This window comes from Protopterus annectens, chromosome 2.part0 (assembly GCF_019279795.1).
Source record: "Protopterus annectens isolate FY-2018-M chromosome 2.part0, PAN1.0, whole genome shotgun sequence".
NCBI classification, from domain to species: domain Eukaryota; kingdom Metazoa; phylum Chordata; order Ceratodontiformes; family Protopteridae; genus Protopterus; species Protopterus annectens.
In genome coordinates, this window is record NC_056728.1 from 618,725,450 (window position 1) to 618,751,016 (window position 25,567).

Here is a 25,567-nt window from a genome sequence, read left to right on the forward strand (position 1 = left end):
AATATACACTGCCAGTGTCAAATTGACATGATATATTGTTTCACTGCCTTAGCCACTACCCAGGACTGTATCACTTACACCTTGCATAAGACAGGCATCTAAATGTTGGCTTATCATGAAATGATAAATGTAAGCTGACTGTGTCTAAGTGCAGTATTACCACATGGTTTATGTGTATTCAGGTTGGAATACTAGAGCAGCATATACGTTGCCTATTCCTAACCAATGTCACACTTCTGAAAATTTGCCACACTGGAACTGTGCACTAAATTTCTGAAGTGGGGTGTTTTTATCTGGCCTTGATTCCACTGCACTCTCAGTGGCTGACACTCATGCAGTGTGGCACTGTCCTACACACCAGTGATATGTTATCTCCCACCGTCCCCTGCCCTGTAGTGCACATAGTTCTAAGGTAGATGTGTCCCAGGACTGTATATTGCATTTGCATTGTCCTTGGTTAGCTGACTGCCCTTTATGCCTTTTACATCTTCAAAGGCCTGTACTATAAACCAGTATAGCATGATCTAGTGATCATTGCTTTTGTTTTCCTCCTTATAACTGTCATCTTGTTATTGTTATTATTTGTCCTTTGTTGCTCTGTTTTTATCTGTTTGCATTTATCTGTGCCACTGGTTATGGTGCAGAAGCAGCCGCCTGCTATGCACCTATCTCACCAGCATCTGATGGATCCCTAGCAGCCTCTAAGGCAACCTCACTGCAAGGTGATAAAGATCATCCAGCAGAGGTGACACGGAGGGAACATGATGTTGGTGCCTTCTGGTGGTGTTTCTCCAGTAGGGAGAGCATCACTGAGGATCGTGCTGAGTCACCCAGTGAAAGATAGAAGGGCTGGTGATAGCTGTGGTGGACTGGTAGCTGGACACTCCAGTTGGCAGCCTGAAGTGCATCTGCTTGTGATTTGCAGAGTCACACAGCAGCATAGTCCTTTTCACTATTCAACTGCATGCCTTGTTTTTTTTCTGAATCCCTGACTAACAAAGAGATGAAGCCCAGAACAGGACTAAAAGTCAGAAAGCCCTTAGCATGATTCACGAGTCATGGTTCCAGTTAGATTCAAATATTCACAAGATTCAAAAATAATCGAGTCAAGTAGCCTTCATTCTAATTGAAGAAATTAAATGGCCTAAGCATGAATGAAAGAATCAGAGGGCCCTGAATAAAATTAGCAGTCTTACATGGCAAGTTATGTTTAAAAAATGAATTTGATAACAGCATAGTTGTAAGGCAGTAGAATAAGTGGGTCAGATAAACAATATTAACATTAAAGGGCTCAGTGGCCATATTATATTAAAAGATTCAGGGAGGCACATCAGTATTAGCAGAGAAAGTGTAATCACAAAAAAAAGAACAGAATCAGAGAACCCAGGTAAGGTCATTTGTTAGGGTTGAGCAACTTGAAAAGTATTTGATAAAGTCATCATGTCCTTTTCTTTCACTAACCACTCATCACAATCATTTTGACTAAACAGCCATCCCATGTAAATTAAACTGGTTTGTGTGAGATTAGTCTGAATATACTTTTCAGTACAACTTGAGAGGTTTTGAATTTTAAAGAGAAAGCAGGAGTACTACTTCTTGGAGATGCTTGATCCTGTAACATCTGTTGTTATCCATCTGCCTGAGTTATTAACCATGCAGCATGCCGCAAATGCTTTTACTGTATTTTGTTAAATGGGCTTATCAAGTCAAGCATTGTCCTCTTCAGTGAGTATGATGCTACACGCTGACACATGCAGATGCTCTGATGGCAACATAAACATGGTGTTAATAAATATCAGGATATATATATATATATATATATATATATATATATATATATATATATATGTATATATATATATATATATATATATTTAAATATTCCTTTATTCACAAGGCATGTAACTTACTGCAGCTGTCATGCAATTATTTATGCATTCATTTATTAACTTATTTATTTATGTTGCAATTTTGTAATATTTTTTCTGCTGAAGTCTAAAAGAATGTGTAGACCACATCATTAAGGCTTGTTTGTATAAGACATCAAAAACTGGTGCAAATTGTCTCAAAAAAGATAAAACGGGGGAAGATGTTCCTGGGTACCAGTTCAGGAACTGTCAAGGGGTATTCATAACACTACCAAAGAGATGCAAATGTAATATGGGTCAATGTTAGGCAGTGTTCAGACAAATTAAAATCAAAATATGATATCTTGCTCTTGTTTGAGGGCCCCTTAATCAAGGATCCCACAGGGAACACAGGGTTGGCTGATTCTTAAAACCAGTTGTTGTTTCCACAATAAATAAACATTTCACCAAGATCAAGTTATGTATTTATTTATTTATTTATTTATTTATTTACTCGTTTATTTATTAATTATTTATTAGCATTTGTTTACCAGGAAAGCCCAAGTGAGCCATGACAGCCCCCTTTTCAGTAGAGGCCCGGGGAGAAAAGCTTCACAGTTAACAAATCTTACAAGATGTCACATAATACAATGCGATACAATGTGTCAACTACCACATACAAGATACAAAAATTCATATAAAAAGAAAAAAAAAGCAGGAAATAGATCCTAGAAATCATTATATTCCGCAGCGTTACATTTCAATTTGACTAAGTAGCATGATAATAATAATAACTTTTATCAGGTTAATAGACAGGTGCAAGTGAATGTGAAGGGCATTAATGGTATAGTAGACAGCAGATTGTTTTGGTACTAATTTCTAGATGTGGATAAACTATTGGGTCTTCTGACAAAAGCTCAAAAGCTTAGATTATGGCAAGAAGCCCCAAAGGGCACTAAACATAGACAGCAGATGGATAGAGCTGTAGCAGCATTTACCCAGCAGTAGAGTGATAGGAGCATAGTTTGGCATCCAAGAGGCGAGTCCTAAGGTTTGCTAGAAAATATTTTGGATTTATGATTTGCCTTAGGTCTTGTGGGAGAGTATTTTAACATCGGGATACATATAAGCAATACATTACATCTCTGTATTTATTCTTTGGTCTATGGACTTGTGCAAAATGCACATCGATAGGCCTGAGTAATCTAGATGGGGAGTACCATAGCATTACTGTTTCAGTGCTGGACATTAGTTTGGGTGATGTGGAGTACCATAACAGTACTTTTCCGTGCTGGATATTTGTTTCGATGATTAAGTATACTTTTTGTCAGTTTAAGTTGACTGACTTTTTGATAGTTGGGGAAGTCTAACCAGTTTAGACAGCTGACTGCCAGGCAATAACGGGTTTTATTGTTTTATTATAACATTGTTCAGTTTTGGTAAAAGGGAGAATATCACATTCATGAGCAGGGGGGAGGCATAGGAGAGGGATGGGAATAGATATGAAGGGGCAGTGGTCTTTCTAGATTGCAAGGTGAGGTAGGGAGGTATTTTGCAGAAGAGACCTAGTTTTATATGAGTCTTTTTAATAGTATTTTGGATGTGTAGGTTACATTTTAGATTATCATCTATGGTGACCCCAAAGTAATTTAATATGTGTGGAAACCTCAAGTCCAGTAAAGGATGCCCACCATCTGGTTAGTACTCAACCAAAATAATGCAAAAAGGCTGATTCTGACCCTTGTATGACAATCTAGCAATGCAATACAGAGTATCTGGCCAGCACAGAAACCCCTATTTGATTGCCTACCTGCCTGTCACTCTCTGCTATGTCATAAGTTATTTTGACATATTTTACAAGTGTCCTTTCCATCTCAGTTTTATCCTTAGCCACAGTGTAATACAATTTATACAGCCTGAGAACTCTTAAAGCAATGAAAAGACAAAATATCCTAAAACAGAAAAATATTCACAAATTGATTTTACTTTAACTCAGAAATGTATGTTGTCACTTCAGCACTTGGCCTTCACCATGTATACTTTCATTTCTAATACTGCTTCTTAATTATATAACGGATATATGACATTAAACACTTCCTTGCAAATAAACATCAGTATGTAGCATAAGGCTTCATTAGAAAGCCTTTCTAAGATAGCTTTTATAATCCACAAGTTAGGATCCATATTATTTTAAGAAAAATATTACCTGGAGAGATCCCTTGGATTATTGTCAAACATTTCTATAAGACACAGAACTAGCATCATTACACTTTCTACACTTTGAGGCATAAAGACATAGAAACTGATTAAGAAAGATTACCATGAGGTGTAGATAAGATATGTACCTCAAGGTAAAGTATTTGCATTCAGAGACAACCCTACCATGGTGCTTTAGCATGAAGTTGTGTAGTACTGTGATGGGTTGTTCATAGGTTCATAGATTCATAGGTATTCACTAGGCTAACAAGCACAAGGGCATTTTAAGCCTAGCCATGCATCCCAAATCTCTGACAAGGTATGGTGCCCTTGATAACTGTAAGTATGAGCTTGGGAGATGAAACATTTACAAGCAGGGTCCTGAGAGATGAACCATTTACAGACCACTTATGTCCTTTACAGCCATAGGAGCCAAACCAGGGATTAATTTCCTTTTCCCCATCCAGCTGTCCAAGTTACACTTAAATTAGGTTACGGAGGAGCTCTGCTTCACATGGATGGGGAGCCTGTTTCAGAGAAGGGGAAGTCTATGGGATACATACCTGTCTCTCTAGAAGGTCCTATTTATATCACAGGCAAGATTTAAGTCTTTAGAATGGGTAATGCTGGTACTGTTTTTTAGGAATATTTTTATTAGTTTAACATATTTATAATATATACACAGAAAAGAAGAAATTCAACATCACATACTGTTATACCATGTTAAGAATACATTGAATCATCAAGGTAATCTTATACAGTTAACACATTAAGAGTCTTGGTATTTCATTAGCAGCATTTTAAGGGTATCCCAACCATTAAAAGTCTTAGTATGGTTTATAGAACTTATTCTGATCACTTCTTTCAGTTTTACATACTGTTACTGTTAAATTTAAAAATTCATTGTAAGAACTGAGTTCAATTTCCAACTTTTTGTAATAGCTTTTCTGGCTACAGCCAGGAGACTCCAGAACATGTTTTTTTGTTGTTTGGCTTTTATAGATAAAAGGAGCAGAACATTCATTAGTATTATTGATCTAGTTAAATTACAATTATCAGGCCATAACACATTGAAAACATACTTATCTCTTCCCAATATGCATTTAATTTTTCACAATCCATTAACATGTGTGTCCAATCAGCTTTTACATATTTACTACATCTTCAACCAACTAAAGAAGTAATTTTACTAAACTTTGAGATTTTATACAGAGTAACAAACATATGTGTGGATATATGTGTGTGTGTGTGTATGTATATATATATATATATATATATATATATATATATATATATATATATATATATATATATATATATATATATATATATATATTTCCACTTTATAATATCGAAATACTGAAATTTCGAATTTCAGTATCTCAAGACCATAAAGTCAAACACTTGAAATCCCGAAACCCCAAAACTGTGAAACACAAAATCGCGAACATAAATACACCATACACTACACAACACATACACCATCCTACCCACACTACAACAAATAAACAAACAAACACACATAAACACAAAAACACAAATCAATAAACCTACACTACATATAAGCAGGGGGGCAAGCCCCCCTGCACCCCCACCCCCTACTTATATATACTAACTCAGAGATTGCACCAAACAAAAAAAGACAGAAAACCTCACCACTACACACTCTACAGTACCCTCGCACACACACATCACAACTACACAAACACCACCACTTTCAACACTTTTACCTGCCTACCCTAACCCACACATAAAACTTCCAAACACACTCACATACACTCAAACAAATACCTAAAACCCTACCAAAATATTCACTTACCTTACATACCAGCCAAATTAATACACTAAACTGTACATGCTGCATACACTACATCCCGCGACAAATATCGGAACACCATAACCGTGAATTTGACATTTCCGGATTCACGGTTATGGAGTTTCATGATTTTAAAATTTTGACTTTTATGGTCTCAAAATACTGAAATTCGAGATTTTAGTATTTCAAGATTATAAAGTGGAACCATATATATTTATTTTGTTTATTTTTATTTTTTTCCCTATGAAACTCCATAATAAATATATATTTTTTTTCCACATAAAAATAAAATCTTTCCAGTATAAACTTGAAAAAAATTTGATTAACTGATTTAAATAACAGTTTTATTCTTACCATCTATTGAATCAAAATTATTATTTATAATTAACTTGGATAAGCTTCCTTTGTAGGTCACTTTACCTTCATTGATAACATTCACATATTTATATAATGGGGAATATTGTTATGTTCCTCTTCACTCATATTATCTATAAATTCATCTAATTTCTTACTGGTGGATAATATTAACTGGTTAACAGATTCATCAAATCTTTAACTAAATATTCTGGTAACTTAGCATTTCTTTTTTCAAAGTGATCAGACCATAATACTAATCCATTCCTTTTCAATAAACTAATTTTAACATTGTTTTGAGTTTCCTTAAATCTAGAGGTATGTGCAATAGGAAAGCACAAACATTTCCATTTTGATTTTAATGGAGTTTTAAAAGCATGTTTCTTAACTTTTAAGAATTTATTTCATATATGCAGAGTCTAAAGACTGATATGAATGTCTTTCTAAGGCAAATGTTATTACCTAGACGAAAGGATTGTTACATATTTCTAATTTATCATATTTGATAAACTTATAAGAATTTAGAAAAATCTGTTCCTGAAAGGTTTTCCATTGACTAGTGTAAGTAGAGTCTATCCAGAGTATAACAGAGTTAACATTTGCAGCAATAGAATAAGATTTTATATCTAGGAAGCTAATACCACCACACTCCCATAATCTTATGATTTCTATAAGCAATTCTCAGCTTTTTAGGATGCCATAAGAATGAAGTTAACATTTTTCCCATTTTCTTTAAAAGTTTTTTGTCAGGTATTAAATCTATTGAATGCAATACATATGTAATCTTGAGTAATATAACTATTTTGATAAGTACTAACCTATCCTGAAAAGTAAAAAAATATATATATTTAATAAGAAGCAACACTTCTTCAGTTACTTTTTCAACATTATTATTAATAATCTTACTTACATCTTGATAGATTTGTATTACTAAATATTTTAGTTATTTTCCTTCCCAATTATATTTATATTTAAACTTATTATCTAGTAATTGATTTAACACTAAATGTACAGTTTTATAATTATTAAATTTCAGGAGTGATACTTCTTGAAATGTTTCAATTTCTTCATCTGTTTCTTCAACTGAATAATTTAAATTTCCTATAGCTAGTAAGATATCATCTACAAAAAGCTGTATTTTAAATTGACAATCCTTGTTAATTATTGATTTGTGCCTTTCTGTTTAACATCTTACTTGTATTTGCTGACCTATGTAGATTTTTTAAGTCATTGCATAATTGTGCAATTTTATTTTTTTCCAAAGCTATCTCCACTTTATGCTTTAAAACTGTTTGATATTTTGTCATTAATTTTTAATGACTTCAGTATTATCTGCTTTTTTGTTGTTCAAACCTTGTTTTGTGCATTTCATCTTGTATTTCAAACAACTCTTTAACCCATTCTTTCATTTTATTACCAGCCCATCTTCCTATTCTATCTTTAATATGCATTTTAGCATGACTTTACTAACCTGACCATTATCATTCAAAGATGAAAAATTTTCAGTTTGTTCCATAAGATATCTCTTAAATTTTTTTAATTTCAACATATATACTAGGATTCTATAAATAAACTGAAATTTCCTTATATCAATTAATATATTAATAGTAAGTGCATTATGATCAGATAAAGAACAAAGAATAGTTTTAAAATAATTCATTTTATTAAGTAAATCTGTAGAAGCATAAATACTATCCTATCAATTCTAGTTCTATCCCATGTGCATAAGAATAATGAGTAAAGAAGAATGACTTATCTTCTGCTTTTACTATTAAATTAACTAAATTATTATTACTAATTATTACTAATCCATCTGTTTAGAACTATAGCTGATGCCAGATTTTAGCTTTCTTCTGTTTACCTGTATCTTCTCAACTAGATATGCAGTTAAAATCCCCTGCTAAAATTAAACTACTCTTCCAATGACTTTGTAGTAATTTTAAGTGATTTTTAGCCACTCTTGCCCCTATTCCAGGAATCCAGTGAAAAATTACCTATTGTTTAGAGTTTGCCATTATATTTAACTATTACAAATGTGTACATTCCTTTGGGATCATTAATGGATTCCATGACTTTAATCATTACAGTAGATTCTTTCCAAAGTATAGCAGTTCCCCTCCTCTTTTTGTTGTAACTGCATATCTAGTATAGAAGATACAAGTGAACAGAAGAAAGCTAAACTCTGGCATCAGCTATATCTCTAACCCAGAGACTGCCCATGCTATAGAATAGACTTCCCATACATGTCAAGCAGACCGCCTCACAGGCACTCTTCAAGAGAAATCTTGTTGAGTGGATGGGAAATAGAAAATTCACCCCAGGGATCATTCCAGTGGCTCTACTCGACAGAGGCACTGGGAACTAAGGTCGGGTGGCACGATACCAGGGTAATCCTATGGGCTAGGCTTGTAAAGGCTCCAGGGCTATTAGCCTAGTACACACCTATGAACCTATGAAAGAATCAGATGACAACATTTTGCAATCTAACTTATTTAAATATTGTATATCTTTATCAAGTAAGTATCTTACAAGAATATAATATCTTATTTATTGAATTCTAGAAATCTCATTATGATTTCCGTTTAGGTTCATAGATTCATAGGTAGGTACTATGCTATCGGTCCTAGGGCCTATACAAGCCTAGCCAAAAAGGTACCCTGGCTTTCACCACCCAAGAAAAATTATTTTCCTGTGCCCCTGTCGAGCAGAGCCACAGAGGTGATCCCCCAGGGTGAATTTCCTATTTCCCATCCAATCATCAAGATTATTCTTGAAGAGTGCTAATGAGGAGCTTTGTTTGATATAGATAGGTAGTTTGTTCAGAGTATGGGAAGTCTCTGGGACAGGAATATATCCCTCCAGCATGTTCTGTTTATTGTGGTGACAAGGTTTAGGTCCCTAGAGCATGTAGCTCAGAGGGATTGGGATTTCTTTAAGTGGAGCATGTCCAGCAGCTCTGGGTTTGACTTAGCTTTGTATGTTAGGCAGAGATCACCTCTGAATAGGTGATATGTGATGGAGTAAAGTTGGAGTTTTTTGAGATGTCTGCATAGGCATCTGTTTGAGGCCAGTAACCCTCTTTGTGAGGTATTTCTGCGGCCTTGCCAGTTATTGTAGATGTCTTGTGAGGTGCATACCAAAAGGGTCGCTGTACTCTATAATGGGTCTAATGAGTGATGAGTAGAGGGGAACAATGACCTCTTTTTTCCTGGATGAGAAACCTTTTGTGATGAGGTGTGCCACGTAGAAGGATTTCCTGACTACTGTGGCGATGTGATTATCAAAGGAGAGACTACTGTCCAGCTGTGTCCCAAGGTCTCTTATCACACTTTCAGTGTTAAGCAGACTATCACCTATGTCGTAGCTCATGGGTACAGAGTTTTTACCAAAGGAGATGACAATGCACTTTTTGGCATTGAGCTTGAGGCCATGGCTTTGACACCAGGCATCTGTCTCAGTGAGGCCCTTTTGTAGGATCTCCACATCATTAGGAGTTTCAATTATGGCTCCTAGTTTGCAGTCATCTGCAAACTTCATTAGCCTGTACTTCAGAAAAGTCAATACCAAACAGGAGAGGACCCAGGACTTTACCCTGTGGTACTCCACTTGTCACTAATCCGAAGTCGGATTTGGAGTCTGCTACTTTCACAGTGTGGGTTCTGTCAGTGAGCCAGTTGGCAACCCATCTTGTAACATAGGGATTTATACCTAGTTTAGTGAGTTTATCTATAATTCCACAGTGGAGGATGGTGTCAAAAGCCTTGGCAAGATCTAGATAGACTGTGTGAACCACCTTACCTTTGTCTATGACTTTGGTGACTGCTTCAAAGAAGTCAATCAGGTTTATTTGACATGATCTGCCTTTTACAAGCCCGAACTGGGTGGGGTCCAGAGTTTGGAGATTACCAATGTCTTTGTTTATAAGTTTCATGATGATACGTTCCATGGCCTTGCAGACCAGGCTCATTAGACTAATGAGGCAGTAGTTCCCAGGGGTCCGTGGTGGCTCCCCCTTTCTGGAGTGGGATAACCATTGCTGTGCACCATTCAGTGGGCACAAAGCCTGAGGTGAGGCTATGATTGAACATGGTGCTTAGGTGGGGTGCCAGTTCATTCTGTAGTTCATGTAGAAAGCAGCCTGGAATGTTGTCAGGTCCCAGGTTTTGTTGCCATTATTTAATTAATTTATATAAGCAGACAATAGATTAAAACTATCCAAACCATGTATTTAAAAATATTTATTTTTAAAAAATAATAAGTCACATTTATCCACCATATTAATTTAATTGTATATAAGATTCTAATGCATTCCTCCAACACTATCTTAACATTCCACATCTTTTTAAGTCTTCTTTTCTACAAACTAAACTATTAAAAGTCACAAACAATAAAAACAAATCTACAGCTGTAACTATGTATTACTAATAGAACACAACCTACCATGGATACCAAAGTTCCTTATTTGCCTATTAAATAGACAAACTACTATACTAACTCTCTACCCACCAATACCTAAAAGTTCATAAAAAAACTAGCCAAAAGCTAATGTGACTTACAAATAACTAATATAATATTATAAGTTAAAAATAATAAGAGATGATTTAGCTATATATTTTGCCATTTAAAAATATTCCCCTGTTACTAAATGAAAGTTTAATAATCATCTTCTATTAATCACAAATATTAAATAATTCAACAAATAGTGTATTATATACCTATTTAAGTAATAGTAGTATAAATTATCCCTTAAATATTCCTAATTATTCACTCGTTTAACATCATTATAACTAAATCTCTAAATAAATAAGTAGTACAAAGTGGGACCTGAAGAGATAAAATATCTGCAAACTTACAGATGATGGTTAATCTTATCATACTTAACTACTATACAAAGGAAAATCAATGTATATATATATATATATATATATATATATATATATATATATATATATATTCATCATTTTAAAAGATACACATATATTTTATAGATTTAACAAAATCTCTTAATTTTAAAAGTACAAGTGTCTATATCTCAAAATTAAATTGTGTGACACTCTAAATATGATAAATATCAACATATTTAAAAATCCTAAAGCTTGTTAAACTAATTCAGAAAAATATGTACATTACTGAGGCAATGTCTTGCTATTTCAATGAAGTAAAAAAAACAAATATTTGCAGCCTATATTGTGTTCAAAAGTTACAATGTACTTAATTCAAATCCCATTCTCCCTTCCTGGGTTTAAAGATAATAAAAAATCTACTTTGCTTTCTATCAAAATAGATGCACTAATTCAGCATTATAACACTCAAATGTTAGCTCTGACCTGTGTAATGAATTACTTCAGGTAGGATTAGTGTATCTAACAACATAAAATATGCAAAAAGCTTCAAAGTTCATGTTACCAAGCTTCTAATTTCAGTTCTGTATTATGACTTCAAAAGCTCAGGTCAGCAAACGTGTTCGCCAACCAATATACAGCAAAATGTCATTTCCATGAAACGCCACTACAGTAAATTTTTCCTAGGGGAAAAAAATCACTTGGCCAAGCAGAAATGAATTCCAAACAGCACACCTCGCACGTACAGCATGCTCGGCCAAACCAATCAGAAAAAAACACTAGAGGCCAGCATAGATAGTTCCATGTCATTTATTGGAAATACTGAAAAAGGACATAATAATGTCCAAAAAATTATCACTCAGACTAGTTTCGGCTACTGCCTTCTTCAGTGAGAGAAATAAGCAAATGGTAAATGCAACCAGCAAACCAGTAATCATTTTATATACTTCACCCACCCAATGAGGATGAAAGGTATCCTCCATACCATTTGAATAATTCATGAGTTGACTGACAGGCTGTAATGAAAATAATAGTTAAAAAATGATAATTTAAGACATATATAGGGATGCCCTAGATAATCATTAATAATATAGTTTGTAGACATAAGTACAGCAAAAACCATAGGCAAATAATCTTTGTAGACTTCCATATGTAATCCAAAATTGATAATGAGCATAAGAAAAAAATAAAAATAAGAATGAAACCAAGTAACATTGATATGTATGGCATTATAATATATACAGCATTTACTAGATTCATGCTATGTTAAAATATTCTATTAATGGAATAAATTAATATACTCATCATAAATGGTCATTAAGACCTGGTGGGAATAAGGCTTCAAGATGAATTATCCAATATTTTTCTTTATGACTGAGTATACTTTGCCATTCTTGTTGATTATGCCTGTTACCTGTAATTTTATCAATAACTGTGAACATGAATTTAGCCGTGGGGTGTTTAATGGTGTGTTGATATAAAGCATTCATCACTTTCTTGTTGCGAATGTCACTCCGATGTTCCCCTATTCTTATTCTTAGTGATCGTGAGGTTTTACCCACATAGAAAGCAGAACACTGGCATGTTGCCAGGTATATAACCCAGCTACTGGAGCAATTGCCAAATATCCTGACATCATAAACCTTGCTTGTGTTGGAACTCGAAAATTGTTTGAGCTTATTCACTTGACTACATGAGGTGCAGTGGCTACAAGGGAAAGTTCCCAAGAGTTCATCAACTATTATGGTTAGTTGTTTATACTTTGCCCCTCCACTCTCTCTCTGTTTGTAATGTGAAAATAATGATCCCAAAGTTTTTCCTCTCCTGTATGATAATGGACATTGGTTACCCAGGATACTCCGAAGGTAGCGATTAGCTAACAAAATGTTCCAATTGTTATTTAGAACATTCCTAACTACCTGATGATTCCTACCAAAGGTGGTAATGAACCTGATAGTATCATCCTTTGGTTTATTTGTACGGTCCTTGTATTGTAGCAGGGTTTTCCTGTCTAGTTTGTCTGTCCATACACTGGCAGATGTGATATCGAAGTTGCAATATCCCCTATCCAAAAATCAGTTTTTTAGATCCACTTTGGCATTCTCATAATCAATATTTGAGGAATTGATTTGTTTGATTCTCAAATATTGAGATTTTGGGATATTGCGGATGGTGTGGCGTGGGTGCATACTAGATGCATGAAGTAATGAATTGAATTGTGGATATTTCCGATGAATCTTAGTGTTGAGTGTATGGTCTTCATTCCGATATACTGTAACGTCCAGGAAATCAATTTGATCCGTATGAGACGTAATGGAGAACTCAATACCCCATATATTGCTGTTAAGATATTCCATAAATTCAATAAGATAGGTGGAATCTGCACGCCACACCATCCAACAATCATCAAGGTATCTCCGCCAGATGTCAATTTCCACCAAATAGATGTTATGCAGGGGATTATATATGAGGCATTCCTCCAGATAGGCCATAAAAAGATCTGCATAAATGGGGGCAAAAGAGGCCCCCATGGCTGTACCTTGCAGTTGCCAGTAACACTCCCCTTGGAAATAAAATACATTTTTATTGAGCACATGCTCTGACATACAGATGAGCAATGTGTTAAATCCAGGTGGGTACAGTTCAACCTTATTCAACCAGTGTTGTAAAGCCTGCAACCCTGCCCAGTGTGGTATACTTGTATACAAGGACTTAACATCAAGTGTGCACATCACCCATTCTGGCTCAAGTTGTGTGTCCTCAATGATTTTCAAAAATTCTGTTGTATCCTGTATTCTTGCTCTTACATGTGCCAGGAGTGGTTTTAGATATTGCATTAAGAATGCCGATAATGGTTCTGTGAGTGAACCATTACCTGATACAATGGGCCTACCTGGAGGGTGAGTCAGTGATTTATGTATCTTTGGTAGTAAATACAGAATTTGCTTGGATGGATCCTTAACCTTGAGGTGTTGTACTGTTTTAATGGGAATAATGCCCTCTTCCAATGCTGAGTCAAGAAATGCATCAATATCCTGTTTGAATCGATGTGTAGGATCGATACCCATATGCATGTAACATTTGTAGTCAGATAGCTGTCTAAGACCCTCTTGGACATAATAGTCCATATTTAGAATCACAACCGCTCCTCCCTTGTCAGCTTGGAGTATAGCAATGTTGTGATTTTGTCTAAGATCAAAGAGTGCCTGTTTCTCAGCAGAAGTGATATTGTCTTGTGAAATATGACATTCCAAATGGGGGAAACGTAAATCCTTAAGTACTGCCTGTTGGAAGATGGCCACATTTTTATTCATTGGTGGTTGAAAAGTAGATTTATGAAATGTAAATCCAGTAGATCTTTGAGTATTAGATGTATCCTGTTCTGAAAAAAATATTTTGAGGTTAAGTCTTCGACAATAATCCAACACATCCAATACAATTTGATATTGATCAGAGAAAAAACTAGGTACAAAACCCAATCCTTTATTAAGTATTTTGTATTGGTCATCAGTCAGTACAAAATCTGATAAATTAAGAACATTGTCAAATTCCGTTGTTACTGTTTCAGTAGGGACTGAATTAGTCCTATCATTGATTCTGTTCCTATTTCGATTGGCATGTTTCCTCCCCCCTCTGGGTTTCTTACCTCTCCTAAAGGGAAATTTGTGTTCATTTTTTTCTTTAGTGGTGAGTTGACTAATGTTCCACCCTCACTATCGGTGTATGAGGACTCCTCCCCTGATGTACTGGTATAAGACTTGTCCCTATGTTTAAGTATGGACCTAGGTCTCTTTCTGGTCCTGCCCCTGGTCGTACCTTGGACTGTGTCTTGGAATCTCACAGTCCTCTGTATTTGGAATGGGTGTCCCTTATTGTAGTCCATGACATCCCTGTTAAATTTTTTAACCTTCCTATCCCTTATCATTTTGTCATATGTGGTTAGTTCTTTGGACAACCTATCAAGTAACTCATGATAATTGGTGCTGGACTGAAATTTTTTGCACTCAATGCTCAAATCTTTGACTTCAGATACACATAAGTCAATGGTCCTTTCATAATAAGAGGCTAAGATTTTAACAAAAATCATAGAGCCATTTTGTAATGCCTGTTCCCATTCATCAGTCAGCCTCTGTTCAGATCTGCTGACTATTGGCCGTAATTTTATACGAAGGCCTCTGGGGGCCATATTTTTATGCAAATAGGCCCTAAAAAGCCTAAGGTGCCATATATTAGCTCTCAGCCCTTTGAGGCCTTTCTCTAAATTACGAAACGCCAATTCACAACCATCAGAAATATTAGAATTTGGTTGACTTTGGTTGTTGCTTGGGATTTGGTCCAATCCAAAAACACCAATATCTTCCCTGTCAGCACACAACCCGTCTAGTATTTTGTCCAAATCCATGATTAAATTTGGTATAAGTTGTCCAAGAACTAATTTCACAGTAATTTATATGAATAGTGCCAAATTAAATATCAATGGTAAGACCAGAGGCAGGGCCAGAAAGAGTATCCAAAACAGTAACATACAATAATAATATAGAAAATCTGTATAAAAAATACATAGGACAAACACACTCAGAATAATTGAACAAACTATTATGGTAAGTCAACACAATGGCAACGCATTCCTCTCTCATTATAATGTTCAGGGAAACAAAGTGTAATAAAAAGGCACATATGTATTTAATAACATCTGTAACCCCTTCTAGCATAAGCGTTATTCTGTTCTATTGGGTTAGTGATCCTTTAGTAAAAAGCAATTTTTGTTTAAATACTATTCACCACTTGTTCAAAAAAAGAATAGTACACTATGACCTTATTATCTGGGATCACCTGTTCACATATTCACATTCCTACCTAATGTTCTTAAATCTGGATCAAAACCAGTATTAATAATAATAGACACAGTAGGTTCAAAATAGATGTTAACAGATTAACACTTATAATGCTTTTGAAACACAACATTATAATGTCCTGGTGTGCCCTACTGCTAGTATTAAATTATTAGATCAATACCTGTTAATAATCCCTGTATAAGGTACATTATTGGTTGAAAAAAACGCATATTCAGGTCTGAATTAGAAATAGTATTCCCAAAGTGAAAACAACATTCTTGTCATTCCCAATATCTGGTAAAAAATGGCAAAAACAGCAATCCTCATATAATATCTATGCAAGGTAACATTCATAGACAATATGCCTGAAAAAACATGACTCAACGGGTTCAACAACTTGTAAATGTCCATATATATATGTCCATAAGTTATTTTAAAGCCCAAGCTTCAAAATAAGGGTAGACCAAATATTGTTCTTCATAGGGATGAGTGCTGTGTGTTCAGATAAACCATAGGCCCTCCACACTGTAGTTCCAATGCGTGCACGTTGTAATCCATGAAACCAATTGTTAGTATGTAGTAATAATTGGTTATTCACCTTAGACAACCCCAATTGTCCAAATAGAATCCGTTTAGTGTAAATTCTTCAGTACCTGAGTTCCTGGATAAACACAAGCTACAAGTCACACTAAGTGATGTTCGCACATGTATGTTGATTCGCCCATAAGCCCAAAAAGTCAATTTAGATAAACCATAGGCCCTCCTTATATAGTTCCAATGCGTACACGTTGTAATCCACGAAACCAGTTGTTAATGTATAGAAATAATTCATTACTTAACCTTGGACAACCCCAAATGTCAAAAAAGAAGCAGTTTAGTGTAAATTGTTCAGTACCTGAGTTCCTACACGCTCCCAGTCACGCAGAGCGATGTTCGCACATATACGTTGGTTCACCCATAAGCCCAAATAGTCAACAAACGAATAAATAGCACCAAAATGAAATAAAATTCCAAATTCGCTGGTCTAATCCTGGTATCACGCTGGTGAGGTGAAAAAGCAGTATTTCAGGGAAGGAGTCCTCTCCTACTGAAAAGTGGAGCTAAATGCCAACAGCGAGAGTCAACAAACCAATTCCAAACAGCACACCTCGCACGTACAGCATGCTCGGCCAAACCAATCAGAAAAAAACACTAGAGGCCAGCATAGATAGTTCCACGTCATTTATTGGAAATACTGAAAAAGGACATAATAATGTCCAAAAATTATCACTCAGACTAGTTTCGGCTACTGCCTTCTTCAGTGAGAGAAATAAGCAAATGGTAAATGCAACCAGCAAACCAGTAATCATTTTATATACTTCACCCACCCAATGAGGATGAAAGGTATCCTCCATACCATTTGAATAATTCATGAGTTGACTGACAGGCTGTAATGAAAATAATAGTTAAAAAATGATAATTAATAGAATATTTTAACATAGCATGAATCTAGTAAATGCTGTATATATTATAATGCCATACATATCAATGTTACTTGGTTTCATTCTTATTTTTATTTTTTTCTTATGCTCATTATCAATTTTGGATTACATATGGAAGTCTACAAAGATTATTTGCCTATGGTTTTTGCTGTACTTATGTCTACAAACTATATTATTAATGATTATCTAGGGCATCCCTATATATGTCTTAAATTATCATTTTTTAACTATTATTTTCATTACAGCCTGTCAGTCAACTCATGAATTATTCAAATGGTATGGAGGCAAATCCATGATGATGGCCAAGCAATTTCTTTCCTAGGAAAAAATTGCTGTAGTGGTCATTCACGGACCTGACATTTCACTGTTTATTGGTCGACTTAACAGGTGTTATCTGACCTGAATTTTTGATATCATAATACAGACCCTCAAATTTCAGCTTTCATGATATTTTCAAATATTTTATATGATTTTCTATGCAAATTATGTGAGATCTTGTACATTCATGCTTCTGCCATATCCAGCTAGATGTAATACATATCTTTCTTATAAGATGTATCCTGTTCTGAAAAAAATATTTTGAGGTTAAGTCTTCGACAATAATCCAACACATCCAATGCAATTTGATATTGATCAGAGAAAAAACTAGGTACAAAACCCAATCCTTTATTAAGTATTTTGTATTGGTCATCAGTCAGTACAAAATCTGATAAATTAAGAACATTGTCAAATTCCGTTGTTACTGTTTCAGTAGGGACTGAATTAGTCCTGTCATTGATTCTGTTCCTATTTCGATTGGCATGTTTCCTCCCCCCTCTGGGTTTCCTACCTCTCCTAAAGGGAAATTTGTGTTCATTTTTTTCTTTAGTGGTGAGTTGACTAATGTTCCACCCTCACTATCGGTGTATGAGGACTCCTCCCCTGATGTACTGGTATAAGACTTGTCCCTATGTTTAAGTATGGACCTAGGTCTCTTTCTGGTCCTGCCCCTGGTCGTACCTTGGACTGTGTCTTGGAATCTCACAGTCCTCTGTATTTGGAATGGGTGTCCCTTACTGTAGTCCATGACATCCCTGTTAAATTTTTTAACCTTCCTATCCCTTATCATTTTGTCATATGTCGTTAGTTCTTTGGACAACCTATCAAGTAACTCATGATAATTGGTGCTGGACTGAAATTTTTTGCACTCAATGCTCAAATCTTTGACTTCAGATACACATAAGTCAATGGTCCTTTCATAATAAGAGGCTAAGATTTTAACAAAAATCATAGAGCCATTTTGTAATGCCTGTTCCCATTCATCAGTCAGCCTCTGTTCAGATCTGCTGACTATTGGCCGTAATTTTATACAAAGGCCTCTGGGGGCCATATTTTTTATGCAAATAGGCCCTAAAAAGCCTAAGGTGCCATATATTAGCTCTCAGCCCTTTGAGGCCTTTCTCTAAATTACGAAACGCCAATTCACAACCATCAGAAATATTAGAATTTGGTTGACTTTGGTTGTTGCTTGGGATTTGGTCCAATCCAAAAACACCAATATCTTCCCTGTCAGCACACAACCCGTCTAGTATTTTGTCCAAATCCATGATTAAATTTGGTATAAGTTGTCCAAGAACTAATTTCACAGTAATTTATATGAATAGTGCCAAATTAAATATCAATGGTAAGACCAGAGGCAGGGCCAGAAAGAGTATCCAAAACAGTAACATACAATAATAATAGAGAAAATCTCTATAAAAAATACATAGGACAAACACACTCTCAGAATAATTGAACAAACTATTATGGTAAGTCAACACAATGGCAACTCATTCCTCTCTCATTATAATGTTCAGGGAAACAAAGTGTAATAAAAAGGCACATATGTATTTAATAACATTTGTAACCCATTCTAGCATAAGCATTATTCTGTTCTATTGGGTTAGTGATCCTTTAGTAAAAAGCAATTTTTGTTTAAATACTATTCACCACTTGTACAAAAAAAGAATAGTACACTATAACCTTATTATCTGGGATCACCTGTTCACATATTCACATTCCTACCTAATGTTCTTAAATCTGGATCAAAACCAGTATTAATAATAATAGACACAGTAGGTTCAAAATAGATGTTAACAGATTAACACTTATAATGCTCTTGAAACACAATATTATAATGTCCTGGTGTGCCCTACTGCTAGTATTAAATTATTAGATCAATACCTGTTAATAATCCCTGAATAAGGTACATTATTGGTTGAAAAAAACGCACATTCAGGTCTAAATTAGAAATAGTATTCCCAAAGTGAAAACAACATTCTTGTCATTCCCAATATCTGGTAAAAAATGGCAAAAACAGCAATCCTCATATAATATCTATGCAAGGTAACATTCATAGACAATACGCCTGAAAAAACATGACTCAACGGGTTCAACAACTTGTAAATGTCCATATATATATGTCCATAAGTTATTTTAAAGCCCAAGCTTCAAAATAAGGGTAGACCAAATATTGTTCTTCATAGGGATAAGTGGCGTGTGTTCAGATAAACCATAGGCCCTCCACAGTGTAGTTCCAATGCGTGCACGTTGTAATCCACGAAACCAATTGTTAGTATGTAGTAATAATTGGTTATTCACCTTAGACAACCCCAATTGTCCAAATAGAATCCGTTTAGTGTAAATTCTTCAGTACCTGAGTTCCTGGATAAACACAAGCTACAAGTCACACTAAGCGATGTTCGCACATGTATGTTGATTCGCCCATAAGCCCAAAAAGTCAATTCAGATAAACCATAGGCCCTCCTTATATAGTTCCAATGCGTGCACGTTGTAATCCATGAAACCAGTTGTTAATGTATAGAAATAATTTGTTACTTAACCTTGGACAACCCCAAATGTTAAAAAAGAAGCAGTTTAGTGTAAATTGTTCAGTACCTGAGTTCCTACACACTCCCAGTCATGCAGAGCGATGTTCGCACATATACGTTGGTTCGCCCATAAGCCCAAATAGTCAACAAACGAATAAATAGTACCAAAATGAAATAAAATTCCAAATTCGCTGGTCTAATCCTGGTATCACGCTGGTGAGGTGAAAAAGCAGTATTTCAGGGAAGGAGTCCTCTCCTACCGAAAAGTGGAGTAAAACGCCAACAGCGAGAGTCAACAAACCAATTCCAAACAGCACACCTCGCACGTACAGCATGCTCGGCCAAACCAATCAGAAAAAAACACTAGAGGCCAGCATAGATAGTTCCACGTCATTTATTGGAAATACTGAAAAAGGACATAATAATGTCCAAAAATTATCACTCAGACTAGTTTCGGCTACTGCCTTCTTCAGTGAGAGAAATAAGCAAATGGTAAATGCAACCAGCAAGCCAGTAATCATTTTATATACTTCACCCACCCAATGAGGATGAAAGGTATCCTCCATACCATTTGAATAATTCATGAGTTGACTGACAGGCTGTAATGAAAATAATAGTTAAAAAATGATAATTTAAGACATATATAGGGATGCCCTAGATAATCATTAATAATATAGTTTGTAGACATAAGTACAGCAAAAACCATAGGCAAATAATCTTTGTAGACTTCCATATGTAATCCAAAATTGATAATGAGCATAAGAAAAAAATAAAAATAAGAATGAAACCAAGTAACATTGATATGTATGGCATTATAATATATACAGCATTTACTAGATTCATGCTATGTTAAAATATTCTATTAATTATCATTTTTTAACTATTATTTTCATTACAGCCTGTCAGTCAACTCATGAATTATTCAAATGGTATGGAGGATACCTTTCATCCTCATTGGGTGGGTGAAGTATATAAAATGATTACTGGTTTGCTGGTTGCATTTACCATTTGCTTATTTCTCTCACTGAAGAAGGCAGTAGCTGAAACTAGTCTGAGTGATAATTTTTGGACATTATTATGTCCTTTTTCAGTATTTCCAATAAATGACGTGGAACTATCTATGCTGGCCTCTAGTGTTTTTTTCCAAGCAGAAATGACACAGCATTACAAACCTAACAAAGTGTGCCTCCCCACACCCCCTCTAACTAAATATGCCAATACCGAGATCGCACTACAGTGGGGAAAATGGCAAATCCATGATGATGGCCAAGCAATTTCTTTCCTAGGAAAAAATTGCTGTAGTGGTCATTCACGGACCTGACATTTCACTGTTTATTGGTCAACTTAACAGGTGTTATCTGACCTGAATTTTTGATATCATAATACAGACCCTCAAATTTCAGCTTTCATGATATTTTCAAATATTTTATATGATTTTCTATGCAAATTATGTGAGATCTTGTACATTCATGCTTCTGCCATATCCAGCTAGATGTAATACATATCTTTCTTATAAGCAGTTTGTCATTTGAATACGATTTTTTTCTGTCTTATTTGCCTACTAATATTCTACCTTATTCTACATAACTTCTATTTCTAAAATCTCACATCGAAAAGCTATTTAATGTTCAGGTTTCTATTAGAGATTACAGTATGTGTATATATTTCTTAACTTGCTGATACTGCCCTTTTATTAACCTTACATTATTGATATTTCATTCCTTGTGCATGCATATTATTCATAAGATGTTTACTCTTCTTATTAACGCTAATATTGCAAGCAATCTTGACTATATATAAAATAATTCCTGTTTGTTTAATTGAATGTGTGTTTTTAGTCATTGTAAACTGCTCTTCTGATCTAAGTTTCACATCCTGACATTAGAATTTAATTATAGCATGTGAAAATGACAACTCAGTGTACCGTATCTGCTAATTTCCTCTGTAAATTTCTCATTCATCTTCTTAATTATTTTAAACTGTTCTAATTAATAACAAACATCTAGCTTTACTTCTTTCCATTAATATGTACAATTAGTTAAGACTATAGCATAAGCTATTAATATTCAGCAAAATGTAAACAAAGTATATGTCAGCAACAGCGCAATATAAAACATTACTATAGCTTTTGTTTTACCAATTGTGCACTTCTAAGAAAAGAAAAAAATGATGTTATTTGAATACATTTCTCACATATATACTTAAAAAAAAACAAAGACATCAGTGATGAACTTTGGCCTAGATTTTCTTTATAACAGCTCAAGAAGCAGGTGAGGAGCAAGGCAAGAAGGAATCCAGTATTCTCACAGAACTGAAACATGTTTTTGTTCTCAAGCATTTTTAAGTGTTGATTGCTTCATAAATGACATGTGAAAGGAATGTGTTACACAAGAACAAAGAAAATAAAATCACCAACACTTTAACACTTCTAATTAGCATATTACTTAGAGCTAGCATTCAGTTAACCCAGCAATGCATATACTAAGCAAAGTTAAATAAATAAAATAAAATTCTTAACTTACATAGTCTTAAAGTTATCAATTCTATTGCTTATAATTTAATGACATTCTTACACAAAGTGTTTGTTTAACATTTATAAATACATTTATAAGTTTACGTAAGTGAAATATATTAAGTCTTTCACTATAAATATAGTAAAACAGTAAAACTAACCATTTATATTGCTTATTAAGAAAAATGTTTTGCTTAAGTATAAATATATAATGCATATGTATTGAGACTTGAAGTCCAATACAAACCTTTCACTTAAAGAGTAAATCTGTTTCAGAAAATAAAAGTCCTGCAATCAGAGAATAAAAGTCACTTATTTTTAAGCTTTTTAATTTTAGAAGCAGTTTTCCAGGAAGTCACCTCACTCTACCTCTTGAAGGGTATACTATTTCGGGTCTATATTAGAAGACCGAATGTTTAGGTGATCAAACACCTAAACATCGATCTTCTAACATCGAAAGCAAAAAATGGCGAATGGCCGATTTAATGCAGGGAAAGATTTCCCTTGGCTGTTCGCCTGAGTTCACTATTTCCCTACTGTTGAGCGATCTCAGAGTTGGTATATTTAGTTGGGGGTGTGGGGCCACAGCCCGCCACTTAATTTAGCTGTAAAGTAATGTTTTTTGTGTTGTGGCTGACGGACGTGTTTTCCTGGGATGTTCGACATTGTGCGGTTTGATATTAGAAGATCGATGTTTAGGTGTTCGATCACTTAAACATTCGGTCTTCTAATACAGTCCCACTATTTCACTTCATTTCTTCCATATTATTAAGGATTTTATTTTTGTTGACAAAAGTGGATGCCTCCTTCAGTGTGTTAAATATATTAGTTTCTTCAGAAAGAATAATTTGATTTTTGCAGGAAATACCAAACTGGCTTTAATGTTGTTGTTTTTAAGTTTCTTGATTGGTAGTAAGCAGCATTTTCTTTTATTCATTACTTTACTGGAATAATCATTGTCAAAATCTGACTACATGTTCACCTATTTTTATAGGTGGGTTGGACCATGCTGTTTTTAATAGTTGTTTTATGTTAGACATAAATTTAACTATTATTGAAAGTGGTGGTGAATTTTCCTTCTTTGAATGTGCTCTCAGAGATCTATGTGCCCTTTCAATTCCAAAAGATAAAGTTTCAGGTAGATTTAATGTTTTATGCAGCCTGTCTGTTAAGAAGTTTATTATATGGTTAATGCATACTTTTCATGTATACCATAAATTCTAATGTTATTTCATCTCAGTCTATTTTCTAAATCATCAACTTTTTTTTGAACCAGTTATTTTGTTTTAAAAGAAATTCAGTCCGTAACTCACCTTCAGTTATTCTCCCTTCATGATTATTTAAATCTTCTTCCATACTGCTGATTTGTGTACTTTTTTTTTTGTTTGCTTCATAAGAATTTCTCAATGTTCCATCTTCTTTCTGGCCTCTTTTTTTGAAACATTCTGTTTTGGTATCCAGTTTGTCCATTTAAGTAATACATCCCACATACTAGATATTAGTGACTGGATGCCTTTTTTAACACAAGAATCCTAAGTATCATTTCTTGATTGGCTCATATTGAAGTCTCTTCTCTCTTAACCAAGCAGTTTAAATTCTGACAGGAAAATTACAGATTTTGAAGAAATTGAAGCTGTAAATCTTTTCCCTGATTATTAGTGAATAAAATTGGCAAACAAGTTTCTCCAGATTGTAATTTTTTGATTATATTTTCCATTAGAAAAACGTTTTCAGTCACAGAGCTTTCACCAGTTGCTGCTCTCAGTTAGCCATCTAGGACACCCCCCAGTACTGTTTGTTTTGCAGATATGCAGGAGGTCCATCAGGGTGGGGTCTGAAATGCCTTATATGCCAACAATAAAAGCTCCCCTCAACAGCCTGTAGGAGACAGATACCAGGACAGGGCTTTCGGGTGGTCTGCATATGACATGTTATGTATGCCTCATATTCTTTTAGTGAGGAACCTATGTGAATGTTCCATTTGTTGGATGTATCTGGTTAGGTATACAAACCAAAGGGAGGCTTATACTCAATGATAGGTTTCCATAGACATATTAAATGCTAATAAGGATTTCTGTGTGTGTGGGGGGGTGTATATACTAATTAGCCATGTGTTTTCTCCTGGAATTGCCTGCATAAAGAAACATTTTTTTTTTTATTTTATTTTTTTTATTTTACATTTGTTGACCGGGAGAGTCCGACTGAATTCATGTCCATTTTCAGCAGAGGCCCAGGGAGAAAAGCTCCAAGGTAAGCAGATACAATAAAAACAATGAAAATATATTACAAATATGATATAGACAAAGAATACATAAGCAAACATGAATAGTCAAGTTCAACAAGTTAGAGTTACTCCTTGGTGACAGTCAGGGGTAAGTTCAACAGTAATCTGATTAATAGATTTTTCACATTCTTGATGAAAGTTAACCAGGCTTGTTGCAGTGGCAAAGCCAGTTTAGTGCCAGATGTTGTTTGAGTCTAGTTTTAAATTGGGCTAGGGAGGAGAGCAAAGTAATATCAGCTGGAAGTGAGTTCCAGGATCTGCCTGCAGAGTTTGCAAAGAGGGAATCACTGGCTGCATTGTTAATTTTGATTGTCTGAATTAGTAGTCTGTTCAAGGATCGAAGCAGTCGTGTATTGTTATAGGGAGTGATAAGATTTTTAAGTGCCGGAGTATTATCCAGATTATAAAGGATTTTGTTAGCCATAATCAGTAGGTTATATTGGATTAGACTGGGTAGTTCAAGCCACCCAAGCTGATTAAGATTAATGCAGTGGTTATTCCTAAAAGGTAGGCCACTGGCAAACCTGGCAGTGTGATTATAACAGGTGGAGA